This window comes from Lynx canadensis, chromosome D1, assembly GCF_007474595.2.
Source record: "Lynx canadensis isolate LIC74 chromosome D1, mLynCan4.pri.v2, whole genome shotgun sequence".
Taxonomy (NCBI): domain Eukaryota; kingdom Metazoa; phylum Chordata; class Mammalia; order Carnivora; family Felidae; genus Lynx; species Lynx canadensis.
Window position 1 is genome coordinate 77,035,145 of NC_044312.2, and position 21,811 is coordinate 77,056,955.

General features: G+C 40.3%; 1 protein-coding gene across 1 annotated transcript in view; it reads left to right on the forward strand.

Annotated features, from left to right (window-relative positions):
- Positions 1 to 21,811, forward strand: part of NELL1 (neural EGFL like 1) — a 900,960-nt gene that overhangs the window by 634,175 nt on the left and 244,974 nt on the right. The window lies entirely within an intron of this gene.

Sequence of the window (21,811 nt, forward strand, 5' to 3'; positions counted from 1 at the left end):
CCTTAACTGCCCTTCTGTTTCATGAGACTTTACCCCAGGCTTATAGGAACAAAGGTACTCCATCTTATCAGAAAATATACAGCATCATTTGTCCCTTGAAATACTTGGCATTGATAGTCTTGCAAGGAGGAAAGAAGTATTTCCTTTCTTTTTTCAATGTATAAAGAGAGCTATTCCTGTTATAGGACTTGGAAAAGTTCATAAACCTTCAGTGAAATGTTAATAAAGCATGTAAATAAACCATAAAACTGTAAATAGGCAAAGAAGGAAGAGATCTTGATCAGTTGGGACAAAGATTAGTCTCAGGGGTGCAGGGATGGGCTTCAGGAGGCCTGTGAACCCCCTGAAACATTTGTGTGTATTTAGCTTTGTGCATTTTATGGAGAAGGGCCAATCTCTAAAATATTAAGAGCCACTAACCTCATTTACAGAGGTGGAATTTGCAGTTTGAAGAGATTTAAAGACGCACCTGAGATTGAGCAAGTAATCAGGAATAAATCTATTTTTAGAACCCTATGCCTCTTAGCCTCACCGTTATGAGTGAATTGTGCCCCATCCCCCAAACATTATTAACGCTCTTACCCCCAGTTCCTGTTAATGTTACCTTATTTGGAAGTAGAGTCTTTACAGATGTAATCAAGCTAGAATGAGGTCATTAGGGTGACCCAAATCCAGTACAATTGGTGTCTTATATGAAGAGGAAGACAGGCACACAAAAGAAGATGGTAATATGAAGACAGGGACAGTGATTAGAGTTACTCATCTACAAATTCTAGAATGCTGAGGTTTGTTGGCCACCACAAAAAGCTGAAACAGGCAAGGAAGGACAGACCGTAGAGACGTTGGAGAGAGCATGGCCCTGCCAATACCTTGATTTCAGCCTTCTAGCCTACAGAACTGTGAGAGAATACATTTCTGTTGTCTTAAGCTACAAAGTTTGTATAGTTTGTTATGTCAGTCTTAGGAAATGAATACACTCACTCATTTCTAATTCTCCATATCAGTACATTAATTCTCATCATATTGGTGCCAATGCTGATAATCATGTTTTGCTGTGTTTTTAAATACGTGTTTACCAGTCCTAGTTTATGTACCTCCCAAGGCTCTCAGGGCCCATCTGTTCTCTGGGTCTTGGCTATTTGCCATGCTTCCTGGCTTGAATAGCTGGGCAATGGCTCCTGTCGTTCTCTCTGTCTTAGAATTCCAGCCACCGGTCATAATTTACTGATTCTCTCACCTATTTTGGGATTAAGTGACAGCCTTAGGACTACCTCTGGGAGCACCTGTAGCAGCTTCTGTGTCTAAGTCCAACCTAACTAGACCCATGGAAACTCTAGCTTCCCCAGTACCTTCACAAGGGCAGGATGACTTCAGCTAGAATTACAGAGTAGTTAATGTTCCTTTGAGCAAACTTTGACCAAGAGAAGAAAGGAATCATAAAGAGATAATGCAGGATTTGTTTTCTTTGCTCCCCATCATATAGATGGTTCTAAGATGCAGAGATTCTATACTGGCTTTTCTGACATATCCCATGTCACCAAGAAATCAGTGGTATTTTCTTGGGAAAATATGGTCAGATCATCATGCACCATGTTCTTTTTGCTTTATGTACTATAAAGGAAAGACTCATGCTTCTCCTTGACTCTCACTGTACTCCTAACATTTTTGGTCACAAAATGTGTGTGTGTGGTGTGTGGAGTATCCCCATACCAAGCAACTCTACAATACCAGCGGGGTGTCTGACACTGTCTACTTGGAGATAGATTCTGTAGGTTAGGCGTTCAGTCCCAAAAGACTTCCCCTTCTACTGTAACATCCGATGCCAATTCCAAGTCAAGGTTGTCCCCTGTGCTATAAATCAGAGGTTCCTGTGACCCCATCCTCAAGTTTGGTTAATTTGCTAGAGTGGCTCACAGAACTCAGGGAAATGGTTTACTTACGAGATAACTCATTCATTATAAAAGAGTATAACTCAAGAATAGTCAGATGGAGGAGGTGCATGGGGCAGAGTATGTAGGAAAGGGTAAGAAAACTTCAGTCCCCTCTCTGAGCTCTACCCTTCCTGGACTTTCACTTTTTCACCAGCCTGGAAGCTCTCCAAACCCCATCCTCTTGGGTTTTTACGGAGGCTTCATGTAGGCATTGGTGATTGAACTCAATCTTCAGCTCCTCTCCCCTCCTTAGAGGTGGGGTGAAGTGGGGCAGAGCAGGGCTGAAAATTCTATCCAGCTAATCATGTGGTTGGTTACCCTTAGCAGCCAGCCCTATCCTTAGGGCTTTTCAAAAGTCACCTCATTAACATAAACTCAGGTGTGGGTGAAGGGAATTCATTACGAATAACAGATTACACCCAGTTTATGTTTAAGCTCTGGAGCTGGGAACAAAACTAAATATTTTTTTAAAGATGCCCCTATAGCTGTTATATAGAAAATTACAAGGGTTTTAGGAATTATGTGCCAAGAACTGGATGAAGACCAGATAGATATAGATATACAGATATAGATACATTTTTGTTATATGACAATACCACAGCTATTGTTGTAGGTTGAATTGCATACCCCCAAAATTCATGAAGTCCTAACCCCCAATAACTCAGAACGTGACTTCATTTGGAAATAGCATCATTGCTGATGTAATGTAGTTAAAATAAGGTGATAGTAGAGTGTGGTGGGCCCCTAATCTGATATGACTTGTGTCTCTATAAAGATGGGAAACTTGAATACACAACACACACACACAATACCATATGAAGATGAAGGCAGAGTTTGAGATGATGTTTTTTACAAGCCCAGGAATGCCAAAGATTGCCAGCAAACCACCACAAGCTAAGAGAGAAGGGCAGAAAACACATTCTCCTTCACAGTCCTTGGAAGTACCTACCAGCCCTTCATCTTGATCTTCTGGCCTCCTGGAACTTTGAGCAATAAAATTTTGTAGTTTAAGCCATCCAATTTGTGGTACCTTTTTATTGCAGTGCTGGCAAATTGACACACCTACTTCTCTACTTCTCTTTTCATTCACTCTCATTCTTTCCTGCTTTCACTCGATTGTACCAACTCCCTGTCAGAACCATTCAAACTTGTCCCAGGCTCTTTTTCCATAAACGTAAGATAATATAACTTTGACTCCTAATTTGAATTTAATATGTGTGTGGTTATCCCTGGGTTGGGTGCTGATAAAGAAGAGATATGATATACCCTTTTCTTGGAAAAGCTCATGATTTTAAGCAAGACAAGTCTAATTTATAAAACACTAGGAATCCGGTAAGGCAGAATGTTGCATATTATACATCTCTATTGTAACGGTTCAGGAAAGGGAGAGTCACATCATAAGCTTCTAGAACTGCAAAATAAATTATTGGCTCCGGGGAACTGTGTTTAGCTGTGTGGCTTCCTGCCATCACCAGAAAGGCACCAATTCCTATTTAGTGTATTCTGTACATATTTTTGAATTCTCACCAATGGATTTGTGGCAGGCAAAGAGGAGTCTTATTCCAAATGGAAGCTCAGGCATTTGTGAACAAGGCCCCATGTTGGTAATTCAGACAAAGTAATCAGAGTTTATGACTGTGGGAGTCTGGAGTATATGTGATGAATGGTATTAATTGGGAGTGAATTGATACTGGAGGGTGAGGAAAGATAATTTCTCCAGCTAAGTACACATGGCCAGTCGTTCAAACTATTCCCCAGACCAAGCCATTATCCCCATGAAAAGGCATTTATTAAGTGCTTATTTGTACATCACGCTATGTTAAATGCTGAACCAAGTAGCTCTTGGAACCCCCTCCCTCGTGTTAAGAGATAAACTGAGGCACCTGAAAATTTATGAGAGTTTATTTGAGCACACATCAATTCAAATGGAGCAGCACTCTCCTGACAAGGAACTAAGGGAAAGGCTTCTATAGACCACACAGGGAAGCAAAACAAGGAAATCATTTGATTGGTGATAGCTTAAGTGCTTGCCTTATTTGGGAAAGCCTACTTGGCTGGTTGTGATCGGTTGTTCTTAAGTTTTCACTTCTTAACCTTGAGGTGCTGACAGGAATTGACTCTGGCTCAGGTTTTCACATGCTTGCATAATCTGTAGGTACAGGGATGTCACCTCAGTCTAATGGCTTCCTTGTTTGATTCCTTTAACACGTGACAGTATCATTTGCGCAGGTGTGGAGGAGACAGTAACCAACCTTACGTGGAGTTTAGAGCTTCAAATAAAGAAACTTGTAAACTTAATAATACCTTTTCTTTTTGAGAAGAAACCAATTGAGGTCTCATTTTCTTTGTTCATTGTTTCCACATAGCTCTGTAGTTAGGGGGCCGTGTGAGCTTGTTTGTGTATATAAATGATAAAAATCTAGAATTGACTCAGAATCTCTGATTTTTGCTTCCCGACCAAACTCCCGCAACCCAGTACCATGCATCATAATGTCTGTGATGCCAAGGCTAGTTCCATCCTGTCTCCACTGAATCTTGAATACCTGCAAAAAGCTTAGGTAAAAGGAGGTATATAAAATCATCTGTGGAATGAGAAAGCTGTTGGACTCGGTAAGGATGATGTGTCGGGGCATTCCAATAAGGAAGACACCAAATGTTGTCAAGTGCCTGTCATGTTCTAGGGTCCCTACCAGGGAGTGTATTGATACAATCCCAAAGGAGACCCTTTCCTTCATTTTAAAATGGGTATACTTGCTTGCTTGCTTTATTTATTTATTTCTGCAGAGTCAAGTAAGACCTATGTGAAGAAGCTGGCACTATGTCTGACACAGAGCACATTTTCAGTTATGTTCCTCCTCTTTCCTTTATTACATTGAGCATCGGCCTAAGACTCCTGCCAGTGATTTTCTATGCCCCTGCTTAGATTAGATGCATAAAAGCCAGTCAGAGATGCTGGCTATGTTTTTGGTTAGCATCATTTTTTTTTTTTAACATTTATTTATTTTTGAGACAGAGAGAGAGAGAGCATGAACAGGGGAGGGTCAGAGAAAGAGGGAGACACAGAATCCGAAACAGGCTCCAGGCTCTGAGCTGTCAGCACAGAGCCTGACGCGGGGTATGAACCCACGGACTGCGAGATCATGACCTGAGCCGAAGTCAGCCGCTTAACCGACTGAGCCACCCAGACGCCTCTAGCATCACTTTTTTAAGGAAAATACCACCTTCCTCTTCACTAGTCTCTTTCTTTTGATATTACTGAATGGAAATTTTACTGCAAGCAGAGCCTAGACCTGTAATATCTGTCATTTGGACCACTGAATTATCTCCAGTGTCTAACAGCTTGTAATTGTCTCTTTCAATTCATACTCCTTTAGTGTAATTTTACTTTATTATTTTCTTAATTTCAGTATAGTTAACATACAGTGTTCTATTAGTTCTATTAGTTTTATTAGTGTCTATGAGTGTACAATATAATGATTCAATAATGCAGTACATTACTTAGTGCTCACTGTGGTAAGTGTACTCTTTAATCCCATCACCTATTTCACCCATCCCCACCCCCACCTCCTCTCTGGTAGCCACCAATTTGCTCTCTATTATTAAGAGTCTCTTTCTTGGATTGTCTCCTTTGATCTTTGTTCATTTGTTTGGTTTCTTAAATTCCACATATGAACTCCCTAGATCCATCCATGTTACCGCCTTTTTACTCCAAAAGAGATCTATCCAAAATACTAATTTGACTATCCCCTTATTTAATCCCTTTGATAGCCTAGGATTAGATAAACCCCAGACTTTCAGTATAACATATAAGACTCTTTGTGACTAGGTTCCTACCTTCCTTTTGAGACTCACGTAGTTCAGCAGCTCCTATGTAGATGGCATTTCATGCACCAGCATGATCTCGTTCTATTACTTTGCAATCTTCCTTGCACAGGTGCTCCTGCTTATAGCTTCCCACCCTTTATCTTTCTTCACTTAGCCAAACCCATTCATTCTTTCAGAAATAGCTCAAGCTGTTAGGCTCCGCCTGGCACCCTATGGAAAGCCTAAGTACCCTTCCTTAAAGGTTTCTTATCACCCTGTGTTCTGTCAGAAATGTAGAATGTTATATTCAAACTATCCATTGGTACCTGTTGCTCCCACAGCAGTCTAGCCCACAGGTCAGCAAAGTTTTGCTTTTTGGTTTTTTTTTTTTTTTTTGGCTTTGTTTGTTTGTTTTTCCCTGTAAAAAGCCAGGTCATAAGTATTTTAACTTCGGTGGGGCATGTGGTCTCTGCCACAACTACTCAACTCTGTCATCGCAGCAAAACAGTCAAAGACAATGTGCAAATGACCTTGACAGTATTCCAAAAAAAACTTTATTCACAAAAATAGATAGCAGGCTAGATTTGGCCTGTGGGTTGTAGTTTGCCAACTCTTGATAATGGGAATCATTTTTTCTGTTTCTTAATATCTCCATCTAGCTTGATGCCTAGGATAAAGGGCTTGCTCAATATTAATTGAACTGGGAGTGTTAGCCTCTCCAAACCATCACCTGCCAAGCCCTTAGTTCTTGTTTTGGTTTGAAGTACCATTAGGCTAAATATTTTTAATTTTGTATCCAGCAGGTGTGCCTCATCTGAGGACCAGAAGCGAGTCGGTACTTACTAAATTACCAGGTCACATGCCGATAAGGAGATCTGTGCCTTCCGCCTGAGCATTTAAGGCTTCTTGCTAATTTTCTTAGGTATCTCATTGCCCTCAGGTCTTTCAGCTCTCCTTGAAACCAGCCACAGTGCCGTCTGTGACCTGTTTATTGAAAGCTGTGTAACTAAGTACAGTAATAGAATTTTTCAATCAATACCCAATTGTAGCAGGAGCCAGTGAAGAGATTTCAGGGCAGCTGTAACATGCTGGGATAACGTGGTGTCACTAAGAAATCAGGCGGCAGAGAGAAGTATTAATTGAGTTCCATCAGTCACACATGTGGGCATTGGGCCTGAAATTTGGTACAGAAGCAATAGCATTGTGTGATGTGTATTTGGGTGTGTAAACCCAGACAGCACACTCATCTGAACTCTGCTGAATGGCACTCAGTTGGTCTAGACCTCTCATAACAAGTGTTTTTTTTTTTTTTTTTTTTTTATCCCACCCCTTCAAAAACTCAACAGTCTCTTCTGTTTGCATAACATAAAATGAAAAGTCATGGCATCTAATAGCAACCCTGGTACAGTGGCTGCCATGAAGGAATATAGCCATAGAGACTCGGAAATCAAAAGACCCAAAGTAGAAATTTCTAGCAGTTCCACCTACTATGTGTTTTGAGTGTAACTCAGGTTATATCCAGAGCATCAGTTTTCCTACCTTAGCAATGGGGATAATGCCTGACTTCCTTATCACATTGTTTCAGTGAATTTCAAAGCAGTTTTTGGCTGTGAACATGCTATGTAATGATAGTTGTTGTATTATGAACACCTCGGCTATTCTGCTTCTCCAGGAAATGATGTGTCAACTGTAAGTGAATTTTCTTTGTAATTTAATCTTTTAAGTGCCAGAAGTTTAATTGTAAGAATTTATATGGAAATATTTCTCGAATGCATAGTGAACTAACTGCTTTATTCAACCCACTAGTCGTGCGAATTTACCTCATTTGTTGCTTTGAATTAACACTGGGAATTATGCTTCTGTTATCAGTGTTAAAGCTGTAGATGCTGCTGGGCTATGGTACGTACCTGGGATTGGACTCTGACTTCAGAAATAGCTTGGCTTTTGCTTTCTGGAAAATCCCAATTTGCCACTTTATAAATTTAGGCGATTGATGTCTTTCCACAAAGGGGAAGTGCAGACTTGGAGAATTACGAAAATAATGTTCTAGTTGGAAAGAACATGTTAATACCATTGAGTTTCGGTATCTTAAAAAGAAGTGAGATGAAACCCCAAGGGTTTAATGACTTGATCGGGAACACACAGAAAATGAATGTCAAAACTTATACTCTGTCTCTGATCACCTGACTACTTTAACAGTAATGCAATTTGTAGGGAGCTTTACAATTTCCAAGGCATTTGAAAATCCATATCTTCTTTGGACTTCTCTGAAACCCTGTGACATTGATAGGGTAGGGGGTCATTCCCTCCATTTCCAGAGTGCAAAGTGAAGGCCACCCAGTTGCTATATGATCAGGAAAAAATACTGGGGTTGTGAACACATGCCTTCTGACCACAGTCCTGGTTGTGTTCAAAGCCATCATATTTCACACTCCTGAGCTGTTTCTTGTCTACTCTAGCATGCAGTATCAATGCTACATGACTTCTGGGGCAATGTGGGTTTGCTGACTGCTCTAAATACTCTTCCTAAAAAATGTCTTCTTCCAGAGAATTCCTCGTGTTTCAGAGCAGTTTCTTCACTGTGGCTGTTGATGTTCTCTGCACTGTTCACAGCACGTGAAACCTTAACTGTAAGTTCTGTACTACGAGCAATAGCAGTGGCAGGCACCTTAATATCGTATCAGTTTTTATCCACTTAAGCTTACAGACCGCTTTTGCCTCCAGCCTCATCTCCTTTCCCTTTTTTCATAGCACTTTAGGGTCCACCAATACTAACTTAGTTGAAGTTCCCAGTACGTGGAAGCCTGTTTTTGCTGTATTAGTAAGAAATATATCAGTTAGAGGTGATACTAACCCAACTCAAACTGGCTAAAGCATTGCTGGGAATTTATTGGTTCATTAAACTAACAGTGAAGGGATAGAAAAGGCATTGCTGGACTCAAGGTTTCCACATTAATATGAGAAAAATCTCTCTCTCTCTCTCTCTCTCTCTCTCTCACTCTCAGTCTCTCACTCTCTCCCTCCTCCCTCCCTCCCTCCCTCACTCCCCCTCACCCTCACACTCACCCTCACACTCACCCCATTCCTACAGTCTGAAGTTTTCTATGTTAGATTTCTTTCTCAGGCAGCTCTCAAGTGGAAGGAAAAATAACCTTTGGCAGTTTTACACTTATATTAGCTCAGCAGTTCCATTGAAATGATGGCACTTCCTACCACCCCAACCCCACAATAGCATAAAGAACATGTTCTCTTTGAATTGGCTTAGTTATATATGTCCATTCTTAGGGATAGAACATGCAATGAACTCAACCCAAACCACAAGAACTAAGAGTAGAGATTAGAGGGATTTCTGAAATAAAACAGTACATGGTGCTACTATAAATGGAGAATGGATAATGAACAGACAAAAACAAAAATATGTATATATTCACGACATGTACCAAAATGTCTTGCTCCATCTTATTCACCTAAAAAACTCCTATTTATCCTTCTATATCCTACTCACAAGCTGTGTACTATCTGGACGATTGGAGGTAAATTACTTCTATATGTTTGTGTTCTTGTCTCCAACATGGTATATAATAGAAATAACCAACTGTTAGCTAGTTGTGGAGATTACATACCCAATTCATGCAAAGTACATAGAATACCCTTTGGCCAAGATTAAGTGTTTGTAAATTGCAACCATGCTGCTCCACCACTGCCACAAACACTGTGACATGTTGGGGAGACAAATGCTGTGAAGAAACATAAAGTAGGGTGAAGGCATCGAGTGGCAGTGGTCTCATTTAGGTCCCATTTTTGGAAGGGATTTCTGAAGCAGTAGCATTTGAGTAGAGGTCAGAATGAAATGAGGCTGTGAGCCATCTGAACAGCTTGAAAAAGAATATTCTAGGCAAAGGGAACAACACACAAAAAGACCCTAAAGTGGGAAAGAACTTGGCTTCTTTAAGGAGTAGAATCATAAGAAGATATTTACCTAGAAGTGTGATTTCCCCAGAGATATTCAATTGTACCTTTTAGCAGAATGATAGACACACATATCATTAAGCACTAAGTCATTATTGCTAGCAAGAAATCTCTAGCCATTTAATCTCTCTTAGAAGTTTTGAGCTGAGCTCAGGGTAGGTTTTACCAGGCAGAATTCTGAAGTCCGAGTATAAACTACTCACCAAGTGTTTTACATTGGCAGTGGTGGCACATAGAGCCTATGGAATAATATGTGCCTAGAAGGAGTATCTAGGTTGTGCTTGAGGTAATTGGTTCAAAAGAGGGTTAAGCTCTTAAGAGCTGGAAAGAGAGTGGAGGATAAGGCTTCTAACCTGAACAGGTAGAGACAACAGGGGCTGGTTGAACATGGAGTATCAAAAATGACTCAATATGGCTGGAGTTCAGAGGCAGAGTGAAGTATTGCTGTGTCGGTTGGGTAGAAATGTCTTCAGGGAAATGTCTTTCTGTGTAGAGTAAGACCCCTTTCCTCAGAAGGAATCATTAAGGTAACATTAGGTGGCAGAAACATGATGAAGTTATTTTCTTTGATCTGTTTCTTAAGTATGATCAAGACTTTGGACACAAGACAAAATACAAAAACAAGGTAGTACAGATTAGAGCAAAGAATGTTCTTTGTTCTTGTCATCCTTCCAGTTATTAAACACATGGTGTCCATTTATCTAATGTGTAGCAGTCCCCATGCTGGGCCCTGGGAGAAATACAGAAATGAGGATTTCAGGGCTCTGGCTCCTTTGTAAGCTTGGATAGTAATAAATTACATGTAAACCAATCATTTGAAAACAGTGTAAAAGGTGCTTCATCACATGAGAGCTATGTAAATTTGAAAGGTATTTGGCCTCTTTAAGCCTCTATTTCCTTATTTATAAAGTCAAAATAATACACCTACCTTATAGCACTTTGGAGTGGGGTTAAAAGATATAAACGGTGTTAAATGATTAATGCACTTTCTGGATATAGTAAATGTGCAGTGCTTTTTCTAAGGGCTGTGATTACAGCAAAATAGAAGAAATATCTGGGCCTGGGAAATCCCGATATAAGGTATGCCATTTGAACTAGGTCTTGAAGGATGAATTGATAAGTGAGGCAAGGGCATTACAGGGTGGAGAATCATGTGAAATACTATGTAGTGTTCTAGGAGAGAATTTTGTTTATGGTAGAATTAGGTAAAACATATTGAGAAATATTGAAAAAAAACTTGAGGAAAGTCAGAGTGGAGTCAGATTATGATGGCTTTGTGTAGCATTCCAAGGAAGACTTCTTTGGATGAAAATGAGTCTTCATAAGTTTTTAAGAAGAGGAATGGGGTACTTGGAAATGATACATGTCTAAACAAGTAGCAATGAAATGGGGAGGAGAGGACACAAGGACATGGTGACTGTGTGTGTGTGTGGAATGATGGAGGGTGATTCTCTGTTAGACCCACAACCCTTAGATGAGTGTTAAAAGAACACAGCAGGAAGAAACCAATTGTTTTTGCTTTGAAAGCAGAAGGTATGTGTGTGATGCCGTAGATGACTGTAATTGATGAAATTTACCGCTCATCAGTGATGGTATTTTATGGAGGCTGACAGCATTAACGCATCTGAGAAAAGTCAACCTGTCCATTTTCTGTATAGTTGCAGGGAAATGTAATTCGCCAGCACCTGCCTGACTCTGTTTGGCAAGTATTGGCAACATCAACCTTAGTTTTATCAGCATGAAAAACTGTTCAGGGAATGCACTACATTCAGGAAAGAGGTTGCTGAAACCCTAGAAAATGGTTTTGAAACTTCATGGTGTTCTGATTATTGTTGTTTTTATCTATAGTGCTTTGTCTTTGAGACTCTTTTGCAGGTGGGGGGTGGACACAGAACTTAGTCTATTATGTTTTCTTGGGAAAAATCTCCCCCCTTTCATTTATCAGTGAACCAAATGTTTTTGATCGTTTGAGTTTGGGAATGTCTGTGTTACATTGTCTTTGATAGAGGTACCTTTTTGTGTTTGCTGCTTTGTAATGCTACAGGGTAGGCCTAAGTAAATTATTGTATCACAGTTAAGCTTGATACTCTACTGTAGTGGCCATCACTGTGTCCTCAGTATGGCTGTATCTGGTATTACTGATCACAGCACTGTCCTATGAAACCAATAAAATGAACATGAATTAGTTTGGCCTTTCATTAAATGTTTCACAATCCGCTAGATGGTAATCATTAGCATTTTCTCTGTGACTCTTGAAATAAATGAGACCATCCTTTTACTTGCTGCCTCTATCTAGCCGTCAGATTCCATAAGTCTGATAGATAGTGGGACATCTCTGGAGTCATGCCCAGAAGGTTGCTCCTATGAGCTCAGGGGACTCCTATTCTGAGAGACTGGATCCCCTCTGTCTCCTCTGTCTGTGCTCTTCTCATCTCCATGTTGAGAAACATCATCAGCCCTCTACACCTTCTTCTTCTCTTTGGCATGGCTTCTGTTGCTATAGCCAATCTCTTGTCTTCCTTCTCTTTCTTTCCTGTCTCCTACTTCTCAAGTTCTCAGCTTTTATATCTACCGATCATCAATTCCTTTTTTCCTAATTTGAGACACAATAAAAACACACTTTTGAATGGTTATCTCATTCACTTTATCTGGCTACCTTTTTTGTCTTGCTTACTGCTTTGAAAATATTTTCTCACTCCAGTAATTTCTTGGGTATGACTATTGCATAAGGTATCATTCTGCAGGTTGAAGGGTCCTGATTGCACTCTTGAAAAATGGCAAGTGGAAAACGACACCACCATGAATGGCTAACAAAAGAAGGAAATGATTTAACTCTTGATGTAGATTTTAAGTTTGGAAACAACTAATATTGAACAAATGCCTCTGTTCTTATGGTTAAGAATTCTTCTCCATTGCTCAATGCATAGGTATATAATTTCATTGACCCTGTGTTGCATTCTGTTGAAAATAGAAGCCAACACATTTGTAAAAGCCCAACATTAGATGCAAACACTTGATTGTCTTCACCAATGATAATGGGAAGGTTAAACTTCCTGGTGATACTCCACTAAATCCTTTGCTGGTTTTAGAAGTCTACTCTGTGATTTGTAATTTATTTATTCAGTAAGGAGCGATTGAGTGTGTATTATGTGCCAGGAGCTACACTTGGAACTGGAGACAGAGAGATGAAGGACATGGTCTGTTTGCTTGAGAAGTTCAAATCTATTAGGTCAAACAGATTAGTGAGAAGATGGTTAGAGGACAGTACGATAAGTGCTATGATGAAATGTGCTAAAGGTCCTCTGGAGGAAGAAAGGAGGATACCTGGAGTAGGTCGAATAGTGGCCCCCTGAAAGATATTCTAGGTCCTAACCCCTAATACCTGTGAATGTGACCTTTAGAAATGGGGTCTTCGCAAATCTAGTTAAGATTTGCAAATCTTACCTTAAGGTGGTACCATCCTGGATTTAGCACGGGCTCTAAATCCAGTGATTGGTGTCTTTATATAAGAAAGACAGTCCTATATAGCACCCTCAGGAAACAGCAGTGGTGGCTTGCCTCATCCCGGCATGTTCGGTATCGTGTGGGCTCACCAGATGAATATGCAAGCAAGCTCAGCATGTTTGGGGAACTGCATCTGGTGGGATAAGGCTGCTGGTGAAAAGTGGCAAGGAAGCCTTCTGCAGAGGAAGGCAATGTACAGGCTCTGTGCCACTTGCTGTTGTATTTATCCTGTCATTTAACCTTCACCCCAACTTGAAGAAGAGGTAGTCATGTCTTCATCTCACAAGTGGGCAAACTGAGGCTCAGAGAAGGCTTGTAACTTGCTGAAGGTCACACAGCTAGTGACTGAATCCAGGTATCTCTGATTCTAGGGACTGTGCCGTTTTACCTCCACTGTGCTCTATAAATTAGAAATACATTTTGAGGGACTTGAGCCTAGATATTTCAAAAATAATATTAGCTCAGGAATGAGGGCAGCTAGTGTTGTAGGTGAGCTATCACTAAACATCTAGAAAGACAGATAACCAGGCAGTGGTGAAGGCTCGAGGCCCGGCGGGTATGTGCAGCATGAAGCCAGCCATTAATCAGACAAGCTCACTTAAGAGGACCCTGGGCTTTGACTTTGAAGACAGCCAAAGAAAGGTCAAATATATGTTTTTCAATCCTCCAGCAAGCAGAGCTCTTTGGAATTCTTTGCATTCTACAACATGGTAATTAATAATTCTAATTCTGTATTCCTTCCTTGGGACCTTGAAGCATGGAATTGAAAAATTATACCTCTTCAACAAAATACAAACAACAGTGTGATAACCCTGTGAGGTAGGGTTTCATTTCATTTACCTTTAGTTCCCCAAGTCAGTGTCTTTTTTCCCCTAGATAGATTTCCTCTCTGTGTATGTAACTAATGATAATAATATCAATAATTATTATCTTTTGAGCACCTGACTGTAAGCGCTTAACCTGCAGTAAATTTTTTTTTTCTCATGACAACCATATAAAGAAAGTGCTGTTTTAATTTCCCATTTTTCCATGAGGAAGATAAGGTTTACAAATGTGTCTCGGTAAGTTCTAGGTTACACAGCTAGAAAAAGACCTGAGATTTGTAGCCAGGCTGCCCATGTCCCAGAGCCAGTCATCTGACCGTCCAGGTGTCCATCTGTGTTAGGTATTTGAAAGGGCAGGAGTGGGGAGAACTGCAAACGCTGCAGTTCTTCCTTCTTTTTCTCCTTTCATCTTTCCCTCCTCCCTTATTTCTACCCTCTCTCTTTCCCTCTCCACTCCTTTAAAAACGCAAACAAGCTTTCTCCCATTGGGGAGAAATTCTGGAATTCTCAGTCTCTGCCTTGTAATTAACTTTTGCTTGGGCATGTCATCTAGTTCCTGTCCTCTTCATGTCCTCATTCATTACAGAATGGTTCCATTGCAGATTGCCTTTTGAGATTCTTGTGGAGCGCTTTTTAAACCAAAGCACAGAATGCTTTATGAGTCTGAGAAATCGCTCCAATTTCAAGGTGGAGGTAGGAAATGGAAAAACCCTCTCAAGAGCTCAGCTCCACCCAGATGACCCAGCTACTATCACTACAGCCTGGATTCATATCTCACTCAAGGTTTAACATCTCATTCCATGTGGTTATATAAAATCACAGAATGCTTTTCCCGGGGAGAGGTTACTGGAATTTGTTTCTTAAAAGTTTCCAGACCGTGACCTCCAGAGGTCACAGTATAATATAGGTCTTGACTCCAATATGGCCTGCAGCAGGAAACCTTCTGACCTCCTCACCCTGGGCATTCTCCTCAACTGCTTTTCACAGATAGCACTTTCAGGTTCCCATTTTTAGCACTCCTGTAAATGCTGAACACCACATTTTGAATTGCTTTCAGAGTTTTTGTTGCAAAGATAAAACTTGGCTGTTGTCTTAGTTTTTTACATTGTGGGACATCCTTAACTAGCTTCCTGAATTTTGCTTTTTGAGATTTGAACACCAACTCTTACTCTGTTCCTCTTCTTAGGTTTTTGTCTTAATCCCTTATTATTTTCCTTCCTATTGATTCTAGTCTTCAACAAACTCTCCTGAACTCTGGCGTCAGTTTATATGCCAGTTAGGGAAGACAGATCACAAGTTTTCACATTTGGGAAGAAATTGCTGCACTATATTAACCTAAGAGACTATATTAACCTATATTAATATAGGTTAGTCCTAACCTATAGGTTAGTCCTATAGTCTCTAACCTGTATTAAGAGACTGACAGATTTAAGAGGAACTGACCATTATTGTGCACTTATGTTCATGGGCACGGTGAAAAATACTTTATATGTACTATTTATTTAATCCCAGTAATATCAGCGTGCCATAGGTTCTCTTATTGACCTAACTATACAGATAAGGAATTTGGTGCTTAAGGAGATTAAGCAATTTTCAAAATAAGGTCATGGTGGCAATCCTTTTGTAATATAAACATGTAATAAATCAACATATTTTACACCTTAAATGTACACAATGTTTTTTTTTTTTTTTTTTTTAATGTCAGTTATATCTCACCCAAGCTGAGGGGTGAGAATCAATCAGCTAATAAGGGTTGGAACCGGGACCGGAACCTAGACCTGTTTCCAGAGTCATAACCACGCACCAAGCCGTAGGCTCTATGCAAGAATTCCACAGACACCCATGTTGTTTAATGTGTGAATGATTGACCCCTACGTGCAAAAAATCAGGGCCGAATATTCCTCATTCCCAAGTTTTTAGAGATTTTTTTGCTGCATTGCTCTTCCTTTTATGTGATTCTTCCATTTCTACATTTCAGAGACTTTAAACTCAAGAAACTTATTCATATTCAGCATTTTGTCTGTGCTTTCCTAGGAAAAAGCCACCAGTTTTATTCTGAATGAAATTGGAATTGCAGGAAAATAAGACAATATTGGCAGTTCTGAATCGTTCGTAAGAGCAGTGAGTACCTGAGGAGGAAGGCAAAGTAGAAGTGGCTCTTCAGTGAAATAGCCCAAAGCCTGGGTTAGTAGAATACCAGCTACAGGGGCACCTGGGTGACTCAGTCAGTTGAGTGTCGGACTTCAGCTCAGGTCATAATCTCACGGCTCATGAGTTCAAGCCCTGTGTCGGGCTCTGTGCTGTCAGTGAAGAGCCTGTTTCAGATCCTCTGTCCCCCACTCTCTGTCCCTCCTCCACTTGTGCTCTCTCTCTCTCTCTCTCTCTCACACAAATATTTAAAAAAAAAAAAAAGGTGGGGGAGTTGCCTGGGTGGCTCAGTGGGTTAAGCGTCTGACTTCGGCTCAGGTCATGATTTCATGGTTTGTGGGTTTGAGCCCCACGTCAGGCTCTGCGCTGACAGATTGGAGCCTGGAGCCTGCTTAAGATTCTGTGTCTCCCTCTCTCTGCCCCTCCCATGCTCACACACACTCTCTCTCTGGAACATAAATAAACATTAAAAAAAAAAGAATACCAGCTACAGTCACTGTGTCACAGTCACTGTATCTCCTTCCTTATGGCCCATCTCCCAGCAAGCTCTGTGCTCCTCTGGTTCCACCAGTGGTGCTCCATGCGTCTGTCCTTCTGCATGTGCTCTTGCTCCCCACCCCTGACTTGACCCTCCTTGGCCCCAACCTGCCTTGTTCCTTACTGTTTTTCTGATTCAGCTTAGGCATCTGCTGTTGTGTGGACCTCTTTTTGATCTTCTAGAAAGACGTTTGCGCAGGCTGTATTGCTAGGATATATAAAGCACGACGTGATCTGTACACTCTATCCCTCAGGGCTTCTGCACTTGCTGTAACCTCTGCTTGGAACACTTTTCTGCTTGATGGCTCACTCCTTCTCCGCTTGTGTCTTTACTCAGCTGTCACCTGCTCAGCTACACCTTCCACAATTGCCCTGTTTAACTGTAAACCTCCCCCGCTGTCACCTCCCCCTACCCCACTCTCTTGCTCTCTTGTGGTTTTCACTATATCGCTTGTCATCATCTACCTTACTGTGTCACTTACACACTTATTTTGTTATTGTATATATTCTCCCACTAGAATATAGACCCATAAGTTGAAGTATTTTTTATCTATTCTTTGTAATTCTTGGTTCTCAGAATAATCTTTGGCACAGAGGGTATTCGGTAAGTATCTGTTGAATGACTAAATAAAAAGGACTGTCTACCTTTGCTAACCTTTGACACCGTTGACATGTTGAGCTGGATAATTCTTTGCTTTGGGGCTGTCCTGTGCATGCAGGATGTTCAGCAGCAGCATTCCTGGTCTCTGCCCACCAGTACACCCACCACTGCACTCCCCCATTTGTGACCCCGGAAAATGCCTCCAGACATTGCCAGGTATCCCCTGGGGAGGGGAGGATTGCCTCAGGGAGAATCGTTATAATAGACTTTCAGATTCTGGAGGATAGGGATCATGTCTTACTAGAGTATCTAGTGTCTGAACACATAGTAAATGATCCATTTTTAAAACTGAATTGATCTGACTTGGTCAAATGTTGATCTCAAATTTCATGATACAGTTCATGACACAAAACTGACTTCTCAAACTTTGTTTTCTTTACATAATTGATGTACTCTACCAAAATACACAGGTTTAATATCACCAGAATTCAAGATGATAGAGAGGAAGGCAGAATTGCAAACAACATGACCTTCATCCTTAAGAATCTCACAGTCCAGTCAGAGAAGCATATATACAGCCTCACCCCGCCTCTCCCCTCCAAAACAAAATGCAAAAGGATGCACTATCTCTCCTTTCAACCTTGGTCATTCCCAACTACTTTTTCCTCTGAAAGAGATTTTCAATAAAGGCTCATATAGTAAATATTTTGACTTTTCAGGCCACATGGCCTCTGTTGCAACTATATCCCTAGAGAATAGCAACATTTACTTGTATCACTCTTTCTAGAGCTAAGACCAAAATCTGAAGATTAATCTAAAAGTGACTCTGTGGCCCCACATACTGTCACAGAATGCTGTGGACTAGAAGAATACAGTGATTACCAAGGATGTGTGAAATAAGTGCCTAGTTTAAAGTGCAGGTTTAGCGGGCTGGAGAAGTAAGTCATTGAATGATAGCTTGTTTTAAAAATGATAGAGAATAGAGTACAGTGCAAAGCAATGCAATGGAAGTCAATACAATAGAAAACATCGGAATGCATTACACATACTGAGAGTCAATTTTATATTACTGGTTGTGTGTATGTGAAGGTTTCTGAATAAAACTTACAGCCTACTATTTAGAGTAGTAAAAAAGATTAGCAAAGCATTATGTTAAACCAAATAACTAGAATGATGGACAGAACAAAAGAGTCTGTATGCAGATATCCAGGCAGTACACTACTGTGCCTTGAGGTCACTAACAAATCCAGGAAGTGGATGGGAAATGGGAAGATGGAGAGGATGGTTTGCAGGTGCTAACATGCTCCTGTTTGCCTGCATGACTAACTGCATTTTCTTCTAATGCTCCATCTCTAACCTTGATGTGAGTTATAAACACTGACTCATTTTCATCTTCTATTCAATACCTTTCCGCAGGACAAACCTTGACCTGAAGTGTCCCTTTTCCTGTGCTTCTCTTCTTGGCAAAAATCCCATTCATTCCTCCAGACCCAACTCAAATGCCAGCTCTGTTGAAAAGCTTTGCCCTAAGTCCATCATGCACAATTTATCACATTGTCTTCTATTTTCTGTCGACATTTTATTCATATTGCTATCATAGCATTTATTGCATTTTATTCTTGGTTTTATATGTGTTTTAGATGTCTCTGCCATCTCTCACCTAGCTATAGACTTCTCAGCACCCAGCATGTTTTCTGCACACAGTAGGTGGGCAAGCTCAAAATGGTAATGACTTAGAAAGAGGTGATTGATGCTGGACTCAAAACCCAGATTACCACTTAGCAGTGTGACCTTCCACTTCTCTAAGCCAGCTTTCTCATCTGACAATGAGGATAACATGGCTAATCCACAGTGCTGCTGCTGTTAGGATGAAATGGAATATAGTCTTTAAGGCCTTAATAGGTCTTCCATAAATGGAATTCACCATTACTATTGTTAGTATTATTAGTGTTGAAAAGGAGAGTGCAAAGGGCTATTACAGTTGTGGATACAAACACACATAGTAAGTAATAGGGGTGATGGTGACCTGGAGGCAATAGTTAAATATCAACTTGTGCAGTATACTGTATGCTTAAGACCAGAATAATATGAAAATGGAGAGTTGTAGACATCTGGATGTTTGGTTTTATGTATCAGACTAGCCATCTGGATGATTTTATTCTTAGGTTTTTTCTGCATTTTAACTGTTTTTTTGCAGGGGGGAAAAGATTAAGGAGGTAGAAATGGAAAAAAAAGGGTTAAAGTAACAGAATTTTGCTCCTGGAGACACCTAATAGACTTACATTGTGTACAGTTGGAGCAGAGTTTCTCAGTCTCAACACTGTTGACATTTTGGGCCAGATAATTCTTTGTTATGCAGGGCCAACCTATGCATTACAAGACGTTTAGCAACATCCCTGTCCTCTACCCACCAAATGTCATTACCGCACTGACCCTACCTGCCATCTGTGACAACCAGACATGTTTGAGAGGGTCTTTGATATGTACCATGTTCTGAAAGAAATGAGGAATAAACCAAAAAGCAAACATAGAGGTGATATCACCTTTGTTACTGACAGCTGGGTTGAAGAAGATGAGTTTAAGTCGGTAAGACAAATTAGTTTGCTAAGAATGAACACAGAAGAAGGCTGACTTACCAACCAGGTTCCAGGGAGGAAGGCATCATCTGGGAGGTAAGGAAAATTGATTCCATCTGAATGAAGGCAGCTCATTCCCAAGAAAGAAGTGGGGGTGGCCATGGAATTTTGGTAAGCATGAATAGGTTTTAAATATTTCCTCCCCATTTGGGGTTTTAGGTGCACATAATCAACTTAATTATAATCGTTGGCTCATAATACCATGTAATCATTGGTCCATGGTAGTCAGCTATTATTTATTGAGGTATCTTGATGGTTATTTTTAAAGGCTGTAATTCACATCTAGTAACTGTCCAAAACAAAGCTAGAAATGTAAAAATTACATACTTCTAATGGTGCTTCCAGCCTTGTTTCCTGCTTCTCCCACCTGAGAATCATCACCCTGATACATATTCTCCCCAAATTTACCAACAGAATTTAATTCCTCTGCCTGCACAGGTCAGAAATGAGCTCGAGGAAAATGCTTCCTCAAGGAAACCAGGAGGAATGAAAAGAGTTTCCTTTTATCAGATGGTGCTGAATGAAACTTGTATGTTTCCTTATATTTTGTCAGCATACTGAGTATCCCTGGAAACTAAATATATGACCAGAAAACTTTCTGAGGATCCTGCAAAGTGTTTGGACCTTGAATGGTTATTACTTTTTTGTTAGTGTAAAACCAGCGTTGTCACATTGAACACATGATGATGATACTGGGCATCTGCAAACCTATATTCTCATTTTGTTCCCTACATGTCCAAGTTTTGTTTCACATGCTGAGACTTTTTGAATATAAAACAAGTAGTCTTTCTGTGGATTAATGCTCCCTCAATTTTGAGTTTTCTGGTTTTCTTGCACAATGAAGAGAGTCCCTTCAAAAACAGAATAATACCATTTCAGAGTTGGTCCAGGGCAACATCTCCCCCAGGGTATGACATTAATAACAAATGGCATTGTAATGGCAGAATCAGGTTTTTAATTTCATTGCATATTTGTAATCTATTCAAGTCATGCTTCGAATTAGTGGTTGACAAAAGAGCAACATACCCACGATGCCTGAGTTTTCCTGAGTTTGCAAAGTAGCTATGATTCCAAGTTTCACTGTAAACCATGTGATAGAACTAAACTCATCAAGTCAAGGAAGGAATGACCATGAGCCTTCATTAAAGAATAAGCTCCATGGCATAGGGATCTTTTCTGTGTAATCCTTGGCACATCTAGAACAAAAACCGGTGCATGATAGTAGTGTTCTTTGGGAAAACAGAATCCTAGTGATAAATAACAACAGTCACCTCCAAGTCCTGAGCACACTATACCTGTAGTGCCCTGTGCTGGGTGGTTTGCATTGGCAGTTCAATGTAACCTGCACAGTGTAGGTGTTTTTGTCATTATTTGTTTTGTTCTCTGAGGTCCAGAGAAGTGAAATAATTTGCTGTAGGTGACATAGCTATTAAATGCAGAACAAGGGTTTGAGTCATGTGGTTCTCCTATCCTGTCTTCCCAGAAACTGGAAAGAAATGTAGTGCTGACTTGGCTTTTTGTTTTGGTTATACCATCCACTAAGTAATGCTGTGCAAAATTATAGGTCCTCTGAGCATCAGAATCTTTGTTTTTGAAATGTTGGGCTGATAGTTGATCAAGAAGAACCAGATATAAATAATCTATCCACAACCTTTAGTTTAGGATGCCAGTGTCTTTTGATGTCTTGTAAAGTATTCAAAGAAATACTTTGCATTGATCTTGATTTCGGGTAGTTCAAGTTTTGGATGACATGTTCCTTCTTTATTTGCTTTTCCGTTTTGTTTTTTTTTTTTTAATTACTTTGTCATACTCTCTGAGGTTTGAGTAGGTAATGAATTTCTGTTCCAGATAAAGTCC